The sequence below is a fragment of the Helianthus annuus genome, chromosome 1, assembly GCF_002127325.2.
Source record: "Helianthus annuus cultivar XRQ/B chromosome 1, HanXRQr2.0-SUNRISE, whole genome shotgun sequence".
NCBI classification, from domain to species: domain Eukaryota; kingdom Viridiplantae; phylum Streptophyta; class Magnoliopsida; order Asterales; family Asteraceae; genus Helianthus; species Helianthus annuus.
Genome location: NC_035433.2, coordinates 49,912,783 through 49,922,398, shown reverse-complemented (window position 1 = coordinate 49,922,398; position 9,616 = coordinate 49,912,783).

Genomic DNA, 9,616 nt, shown 5'->3' with positions numbered 1-9,616 from the left:
TTATATATATTAATTTTAAATTACCTTTTTTGTCTTATTCATTAATTACTTTTATTACTTTTATTTTTTAAACATAATTTCTTTATTAAAAACATTTTTAAATTCAGATTTTTTTAAAGATTTTTATACTTTTTACAATTTAAGTTTTACGTTAAACTTTTTACGTTTTTTTGACGCGCCGTTTTTAACGCCGTTTTGTAACGCGCCGTTTTTTTTTACGCGCCGTTTTTCAAGCATGTTTATCGCCGTTTTTTAACGCGCCGTTTTTAACGCCGTTTTTTACGCGCCGTTTTTTTTAAGGCGTCGTTTGTCTCAATCGGCGTTTTTTTAACACGCCGTTTCTAACGCGCCGTTTTTAACGCGCCGTTTTTTAACGCTGTTTTTTAACGCGCCGTTCTCAATCGGCATTTTTAACGCGCCGTTTTTTTAACGCGCCGTTTTTTAACGCGCCGTTTTTTAACGCCGTTTTTTACGCGCCGTTTTTCACGCGCCGTTTTTCACGCGCCGTTTTTTTACGTTAATTTTTTTACGTTTTAACGCGCCGTTTTTTTACGTTAATTTTTTTACGTTTTAACGCAACAGAAAATCGCCGTTTTTTTACGTTAATTTTTTTACGTTTTAACGCACCGTTTTTAGGCGCCGTTTTTTTACGTTACTTTTTTTACGTTTTAACGCAACAGAAAATCGCCGTTTTTTTACATTAATTTTTTTACGTTTTAACGCGCCGTTTTTTTACGTTTTACGTTAAAATTTTTATGTTTTAACGCGCCGTTTTTTTACGTCTTACGTCAAAAAGTTTACGTTTTACGATAAAAAATTTACGTTTTAACGCGCCGGTTTTGTTACGTTTCACGCGCCGGTTTTTTACGTTAACGTTTTTTTACGATTTACGTGCCGGTTTTTTACCTCAACATTTTTAACGTTTTTACGTTTACGCGCCGGTTTTTTATGTTTTATTGTTTACGTTTTACGTAAAATTTTTACGTTTTATGTTTTACTTTTTACGTTTTACGTTTTACGTAACACTTTTTACGTTTTTACGTTTTACGTAACACTTTTTACGTTTTACGTTTTACGATTTACGTAAAAAATTTTACGTAAAACTTTTTTCTGTTGCGTAAACCTTTTAACGTTTTACGTAAAACTTTTTACATTTTACGTTTAACGTTTTTACGTTAAAAAGTTTACATTTTACGTTAAAAAGTTTACGGTATAACTTTTTTTTTTTACGTAAAATCAGTTTTTTTTACGCTCCATTTTTTCACGCCGTTTTACGACCCATCTTACGCCTGAGTTTTTCAAGCGACGTTTTTTTAACACGCCGTTTTTTTAACGCGCCGTTTTTTACGCGCCTATTTTTTAACGCCGCTTTTTACGCGTCGTTTTTTAGCGCCATTTTTTTACGTTTTACGCGCCGGTTTTTTACGTTAACATTTTTACGTTTACATTTTACCTAAAACTTTTTACGTTTTTACGAAAAACCTTTTTACATTTTACGTAAAACCCTTTACGTTTTACGCGCCGGTTTTTTACGTTAACGTTTTTTACGTTTTACGCACCGGGTTTTTACGTTAATGATAATTTTTACGTTTTACGCACCGGGTTTTTACGCGCCGGTTTTTAATGATAATTTTTTTTAATGATTAAAAAACAGATTTTATATTACGTTTTTTACGCCCCGTTTTTTTACGAGCGTTTTTTTACGAAACGTTTTACGCCCCGTTTTTTACGAGCGTTTTTTTACGGAACGTAAAAAGTTTTTACGTTAACGTTTTTACGTTTTACGCGCTGGTTTTTTACGTTTCAAGCGCCGGTTTTTTAAACGCGCCGATTTTTACGCCGGGCTTTTTCAAGAATCGTTTTTTTTACGCGCCGTTTTTTTATGTTAAATTTTTACGTTTTAACGCGCCGTTTTTTTAAGTTTTACGTTAAAATTTTTACGCTTTAACGCACCTTTTTTTACGTTTTACGTTAAAAGTTTACGTTTTACGATAAAAAAGTTTACGTTTTACGTAAAACTTTTTACGTTTTACGTTTCACGTAAAACTTTTTACGTTTCACGTCAAGCTTTTTACGTCTTACGTTTTTACGTTTTTTTACGTTTTACGTTTTTACGTTTTACGTTAAAAAGTTTACGGTTTAACTTTTTTTTTTACAAAACCGTTTTTACGCAAAAACCAACGCACCTAGAAAATCGCATACTCGGGAGGTGTCTCAGATAGTTTGCTATCATCATCGACGCCTCAAAAAAACCCAACAAACAAAAAACAAAGGAACGAGTGGATTCTTGAAAAAAACGAAGTTTCGGCTCAGATTTTCCGACAATCAGAGGCTGCAAGGTGGGGTTGCAGGTTCAAAAACCTACCCTCCACCATCCTTGCCGCGCCATCGTCAATTTTTTTTCATCATCACCGCCGATTCAATAAGGCAACGGATTCAACTGATTTAAACATTCAAAAGGAAACAAGAACATCATTCAAACAGATTCAAACCTGTATCAAAACCAACAGATTCAAAAGAACACAAACTTCATTTAAATTATAGATCAAGAAACAGGGGCATTTAGAACGATTGCCCTTTCAAACTTCAAATCCAAGTTCACTGTTTGCAAAAATCAAACCCACAAATAAAAAGATCTGAGATTGCAAAATCAAACCCACAAATTAAAGATCCAAATATCAACACCCACCTATCTTCTTGCAAATCTAAAAATAAAAACAAATCATACCAAGATCTAAGCAAAAACAGAGTCAAGATTGTTCAACATTCAAAAAACAAAAATCCAACCGCCACCCAATCACCGGCACAACCGACATCAAACGGCACGACCAGCACCACCGGGGACCAAACCATACCTGTCGTCGGAACCGGACAACTTTCAGACACCACACACCACCCCCCTGTGCGGCGGCGGCGTCCTAGGGTTTTATCTCCGTTAAACGGTGCTGAACGGCGGCGGAGGAGACAGTGACGGTGGCGGCGGCGTCCTAACTTTCAGACACCACGAGCCAATCTCTCTTTCTCCGGCACTCTCTTTCTCCCCTCCGATTCTCTCTCAAACTTGAGAGGAAGATAGATGTGTGTGGCCGGAATCGTCGCCGGAGAAGGATTACAAAGAGAGAGAGAGAGAGAGATGAGAGGGATGAGAGGTTCACCGGAGAGGGTTCACGGTGGCACCGCCGTCACCGTGCCACCGCCGCCGTGAAACAGATGCCCACCACCGCCTTCCGCCTCTGTTTGGGGGTGGCCGGCGATTAGTTTGGAATCAAGAAAGTGGGGGTGAAGAACATCATTCGGCCGGTGGGTTTTGTTAGAGAGAGAGAGAGAGATTTTGGGGGTGAAGGATAATTTAAGAGAGATGAGAGAGGTGAGATGGATGAAATGCTGACAGAGAGAGAAAGACAGAATTGACATATGGGTTAAATGACCAAATTACCCTTTTTGTTGGCTGAATATGATTGGTGGAGAATGGTTCTCACGGTTCTTACAACTGGGGGTGGTTCTTATTTTAGCGGCTCCCTATATATATATATATATATATATATATATATATATATATATATATATATATATATATAGGGGACCGCTAAAATGAGAACCACTTCCAGTTGTAAGAACCATAGGAACCACTTTATAGCCTTTAGATCAACTTGATGGATGGATGAGATTAAAAGTAACAAAAACTAATATTAAATGAAATTTGTCTTATTATGTCTTTTATATTTTAATCAAAAAGGGTAGATTGGTAAAATAACTCTTTTTTTGTCTTTTTCACTTTATTATTTTTTTAATTACTTTTTGTTTTATTATATTACTTTTTAGTTTTATTATATTACTTTTTATTTTTCTAAGATTTTTTTATTAAAAACAATTTTAAATACAGATTTTTTGACAAAAACAATTAATTTTGTGCGCCGGTTTTTTACACGTCGTTTTTTACGTCCGGCTTTTTTACGCGCCGTTTTTAACGCCGTTTTTTACCGGGCCGTTTTTTACGCGCCGTTTTTTTAATGCCGTTTTTTTTAACGCGCCGTTTTTTACGAGCGTTTTTTTACGAGCGTTTTTTACGAGCTTTTTTTTACGAAACGTAAAAAAGTTTTACGTTAACGTTTTTTACGTTTTACGCGCCGGTTTTTTACGTTTTACGCGCCGGTTTTTTTCATTTTACGCGCCGGTTTTTTACGTTTTACGCGCCGGTTTTTTTACGTTAACGTTTTTTTACCTTTTTTTTACGGAACGTAAAAAAGTTTTGCGTTAACGTTTTTACGTTTTACGCGCCGGTTTTTTACGTTTTACGCGCCGGTTTTTTACGTTAACGTTTTTTTACGTTTTACGCGCCGGTTTTTACGTTTTACGTAAAACTTTTTACGTTTTACTAAAAAAAATTACGTTTTACGTAAAGCTTTTTACACTTCACGTTTTTACGTTTTACGTTACAAAAGTTTACGGTTTGCGTTAAAAAGTTTACGGTTTAATTTTTTACGTTAACGTTTTTTTACGTTTTACGCGCCGGTTTTTTACGTTAACGTTTTTTTTCGTTTTACACGCCGGTTTTCTACGTTAAAAAATTTACGTTTTACGTAAAACTTTTTACGTTTTACGAAAAAAATTTACATGTTACGTAAAACTTTTACGTTTTACGTTTTATATAAAACTTACGAAAAAATTTACGTAACACTTTTTACGCTTCACGTTTTTACGTTTTACGATAAAAAGTTTACGGTTTACGTTAACAAGTTTACGGTTTAACTTTTTTTTTTTACAAAAACGTTTTTATGCAAAACCGAACACAACAGAAAATCGCACACTCGGGGGGTGTCTCAGATAGTTTGCTATCATCATCGACGCCTCGAAAAAAAATCCAACAAACAAAAATTAAAAGAATGAGTGGATTCTAGAAAAAAAAAACGAAGTTTTGGCTCAGATTTTCCGATAATCAGAGGCTGCAAAGTGGGGTTGCAGGTTCAAAAACCTACCCTCCACCGTTCTTGCCGCGCCATCGTCATCAAAATATGTGGGTTTTTTTTCATCATCATCGCCCCCATGTAAAAACGGATCACAACCTACGTAGTTCACTGTTCGAAAAAATACCAACAAAGCACCAGCAAACCCCAGCAACACCCACATATTCAAACATTCAAAAATCACCCAGCAAAAAACCCAGCAAAACATCATTGTACTTCATACATTCAAAAACATTCAAAAACACATAGATCAAAAAGACCAAACATACCAAATCAAAACAAAAATAAAAAACAACATACCAAATCATTCAAGTCTACCCAGAGCATCAACACGTCGGGAGGAGGCCAGGACCTCCGCCGCTCACGGCGGCGCTGCCGCTGACCTGCCTCCGTCCTTTTTCTCTGTCCGATGTTTTAACCCCAGATTCCACAGATTCAACAAAATCAAACCCACAAGATTCAAACCCACAAAGACAAACCCACATGATTCAAAACCCATATTCAAACCAAGATTCACCAAAATTAAAAACCCACCTTCACCCACCGCCGACCACCACCCACCGGTTCACTAGCATTCATCATTCGCCGACCAACCACCGCCGACCACCACCCAGCCGTCGAACGATCAAAAACCCACCACCGCCACCACCGTCTCCGGCAATCCTCCGTACCACCACCGTCGCTGTCCCCTTTCTCTCCACCACTGCCACAGTCGCCGTCGGAGTTGCAGGTGGGGTTTGAACCCCACCACCATCTTTTGACTGCCAAACACCACTCACACACACCACACACCCACCCTTCGTCGGTTATAGGAACGACCACCTCCATCCGGTGGTGGTGAGAGGCGGCCTGCAGCGACCAAACAGAGAGAAGGGACAGGGAGAGATAAACTCGATGAGAGAGAGAGAGGTGGCGGAGGAGTTGTGCGGCGGCAGCAGCGCCATGGGGGACGGCCGGCGATGGCGGCGGTAGTGGTGTTGAAAGAGAGAGAAACGGGGGTGGGTTTCAATCGTCGACATCGTCATCTTCGTTGAAACAGGGGGGGAAAGAAATAGATGAATGAGAGATGGGTGTGAGGGATGGATTTTTCAACAGAGAGAGAGAGAGAGCATATTATAAAAATGGAGGATCTGCAACTTTTATAAGTTGAAAAGAAAGAGAGAGGAGAGAGGAGAGAGGAGAGAGGAGAGAGGAGAGAGGAGATAGTTGGATATGACATTTGGGGTAAATGACTGTTATACCCTTATTGTTGGCAAGATCTCATTGGTGGAGACTGGTTCTCATGGTTCTTACAACTGGGAGTGGTTCTTATTTTAGCGGCTCCCTATATATATATATATATATATATATATATATATATATATATATATATATATATATATATATATATATATATATATATATATATATATATATATATATATATTCTAGTTCCATCTTGTAGAGATTAAAATATTCGGATAAGAGTGATAACAATATGGAGACAAGATATGAAAGGTGGATTATAACAAGATATAATGAGTGCTTTTATAATAATAACACATATAAACCTTTGTAGTTCCACTAATTGTTTTTAAATAGTTAAACCAATTTAATAACTAAAACTAATTATTAATTATTTCTTTATAACAACAAAAGTACGATGGTAAATATTTTGAGGTCTTGGTTTTGTTCTTTCTCGTTAGTGGTATTGGTATTTGTGGTAGGGTGGGTGGGAAAGAGAAAATTTTGTATGATTAGACACCATAGCCATAACATATAATTAATAACAAAAAATATCACAATCCAACTTTCCTATCCATAGGCGTAACATATAATTAATAAAAAAGAATATATCACAATCCAACCTTCCTATAATTTGTAGTGTAGGGGAATTATCCAAAATGATTCTATAACTTTAATTCTTTATTAATTGATATACACAAAGTTGGTTGTTTGCTTGTATAAAATAGTTATCTACATATCATTCTATTACGTTTATAATTTTGAATTAATTTGGGTTACCAATAAATGTTTTATGTTATAAGTTAGATTAAGAGGTTGTTTGTTTACCTCTTAATGAGGTTTTTAATGGTTCAGATCTCTTACTGGTTTAACACTTAATGGTTCATACTGTTTGTTTCACGAGCAAATGTCTGAATGGTTAAACATTATACAGAGTCTGAATGGTTAAGACCTCTAATCTTAATTGGTCAGACATTTGTCTCTGAATGGTTAAGTATTATACAGGCTCTTAATGGTTCAGACCTCTTACTGGTTCAACACTTAGGGGCTGTTTGGTAGCCTCTTAATGACCATTCAGATGCTACCTCTTAATGGTTTAAAACCTCTGAATGAATAAGAGGTAACCTCAAGTCTGAATGGTTAAGAGGTAACCTCTGAATGATAAATCATCACATGTCACATTCTTCTACCTTCTCATTGGTAAAATTCTTAATGGTTCCATTAAGAGATAGCCTTTTAATGACCATTCAGAGGCTACCAAACAGCCCCTTAATGGTTCAGACCTCTTACTGGTTCAGCACTTAACCATTCAGATGTTGCCAAACAGCGCTAACTTTGTTAAGTCAAAATTAACAAATGTTTATGTGAGTTGATATAGTTTTGATTATTAACTTTTACTATTGCCTTCAAGTTTATTAATCTAGCTAAAACGATTATTGTTGCTATTTAAAATATTTCAACAATCAAAAGTCAAAATGGACAAACTTAAACGGTGGATAAAAATAAATAATCAAAAGTCAAAATCTACAAACCGTGACCATCTAAAATAGAACGGATCAAAAAAGTTTGGATGACGGTGGATAATTTAAGATATCTCCCACTATGAATTTCGAAACATTTATCTTCGTTTTTTATAAGATCTTTGATAATCAAATACGTGTAATGTCCATTTTAATCTCTTTTTTTCTCATTGACCTAACTTTTGGTAGTTTAATTTATAACGTATAATCTTGTTTGGTAAATGATTTTAGGCAAACGACAACGTTTTGAGCTATGCGTGTTGATACAATGTTTGGTCAACTTGTGAAACACGCGGTTTTAAGGTCATACTATCAAAGTCAAAGATTATTTGATCGTCTTTATTGTTCTAACGTGGGAGAAGCTTCTAGTTCGATATAGTTGTATATCTTTAGCTTTTACAGTTATTCTTTATATATCTTTAGAGTTGAACAAATGTTATGATTAATTCCAACTGATTAAGGAGTTTTCAAAAGTTAGTAAGTTTAGGATTTGTGATTTCAATTTTGTAACATGTTTCAACTCTAAGACTAAACATAGAAGAGGCATTTTGGTTATTTTATATGATTCTAATATTCTGTTTAACAAATTTTAGTCTTAAACCCCAAACATGTTATAAAAATTAAACTCCAAAGATGTGACTTGGGCCAAAGCATATGAACCACATGCTGACATATTTGGGAATTCATTAGTTACCACTATATAAGTGTTAGACCGAATGGTGTGGGAGGCTGGGAAGTAGCATGGAGGCTTCAACCACACCGTATGACACAATGAAGATGGGTTTTCTATACATTGTGTTTAATTTTCCGTTCATTGTGTATTTCAACTTGGTTTTGATCATTACGTTTTTTTATTAGGGTTTCTACACATTGTGTTATTATCAAAACTTATAACACAATGTTATTTTTGGTTATGTCCATTGTGTATTTATTATCAGAACATATAACATAATGTATGTCATAATGAAGATAGTGTTATATTTGGATTTTCTATACATAATGTTCTTAGCTTTGATTATTGTGTTTTTCAACTAGATGAGTTTTCAATACATTGTGTTATAGGTTTTGATCATTGTTTTAGTCTCTTTGTCCATTGTGCTTTTTGTTCTGTCGTCCATTGTGTTTAATGTACTAACTATAATATTTTAGTCTGATATTCATTGTGTTTTTAGTCTATTGTCCATTATGTTTAAGTATATTGTCCATGGTGTTTTATCAGATGTGAGTTGTGTTTTTAGTCTACTTTCCATTGTGTTTTTAATTTAATACTTATTGTGTTTTGTGTTATGTCTATTGTGTTTTACGCAACTGGATTTTCAAATATTGTCCAAAAGTATAACAATAGGATACTCATATTACATATAAAAAGACGCACAATTTTATGATATAATTTGAAAAAAAAAAACAAATGACGCATAAAAAAGTTACGAGCGTTTTTGAAATAGGGGAGAAATAGCGTACGACTCACATGTGCATGTTTCTAGGCATGTGACTTACAAATGTATATTCATGAACACTCACCGAACGATATTTTTTGTTCGTGTTCGTTCATTAAGGAAATAACATGTTCACGAACACAAATGAACATACATAAAATTGGCAAAGGCGACAGGGCCTATAGGTGGGTGACTGGAGAGAGTGACGCTAGACCTTGTAGCCCTAATCATGGAATGGAGATAGATAGCATTTGCTTATGTGAATAAAGAGAAGGAAAAGAGAACAATGCATAAACACGGTAGGAATATGGTTTCCTATCTTATTTGTTAGGGTAATAAAACAAATAAGAATTAAAGAGTATACAAGGTTTAGATAAAATAAATGTACAAAAATCTTTAATGAACAATATAAACAAACAAACATTAACGAATGTTCACAAACACATTATCGAGCGTTCACGAACACAACTGA